Genomic DNA, 892 nt, shown 5'->3' on the forward strand with positions numbered 1-892 from the left:
CACAAAGACCTAAATTTACTGATCATAATAGGGATGAAAGGATTCCAATCACTCCACAATTATTATAGAGAATTATTGTAGATTTTAGTGATAGCAAGACAGCCTGTTCTACAGAACTATAGAGAGGATTAATAGATCTTGGCATTTTGAGACACAAAATGGAGGGGCAACTGACAAAAAGAAGTTACCACTGACAGGGAGAAATAAAAAGATAAGTGAATACTTAGTTGGCAGGAAAATACTATGATCATGAAGGTGGTTTCCCCAGGGTAACGCTCACCCATTGCATTCCTGGTGTGCTGATCCCTGGAATTTCCCCAAATGTTGGAAATTCAACTGCATAGTTTGTGGTAGTGGGGGAATGCGTTCGTGCTTATAAGAAAAAAAAAACCGACCAGTAGACTAAAAGCTGTAGCCCCCAGAAAAAGCCTTAGTCTGTTTAATTTCTAAACTTGGATCCATTTTCAAAATTAGAAATCAGAAATTGAAGAGAAAGCCATGGAGAAGAACTGGCAGAAGAGGATATTTATACTTCTTATCCTTGAACTTCCTTTTGACTTGTGGTCATTTATCCTGGCAACTGTATACAGGGGATGGGAAATTGTTTCTAGGGCTATAGAGAGGTGGCATCATCCTGGGATATTAGCAATGTAGTGATGATGAAGTCCTGGCAATTTGCAGGGAGCCTCTTGGGTTCATGGATTCATTTGATTTATAGTTATTTATTGGGTTTTTGTACCAGTTAAAATTCTCATGTGAGTTAGAAGATACTCACTTTAGATTTTTTTTTTGACTATGGGAAAAGAAAAGTGGAGACCTCTGGAGCTCCAATATATATGTATACATACATACATACATACATACATACATACATACATACATATGTACATAC

The 892-nt window shown here is 37.1% G+C and overlaps 1 non-coding gene across 1 annotated transcript; it reads left to right on the top strand.

Annotated features, from left to right (window-relative positions):
* Positions 1-219: 219 nt before the first annotated feature.
* On the top strand, positions 220-378 carry LOC126010306 (U1 spliceosomal RNA). Its single transcript, XR_007496388.1, has one exon. It is a non-coding gene; the product is annotated as a U1 spliceosomal RNA (small nuclear RNA).
* Positions 379-892: the final 514 nt, after the last annotated feature.

Source organism: Suncus etruscus, chromosome 5 (genome assembly GCF_024139225.1).
Source record: "Suncus etruscus isolate mSunEtr1 chromosome 5, mSunEtr1.pri.cur, whole genome shotgun sequence".
Taxonomy (NCBI): Eukaryota; Metazoa; Chordata; class Mammalia; order Eulipotyphla; family Soricidae; genus Suncus; species Suncus etruscus.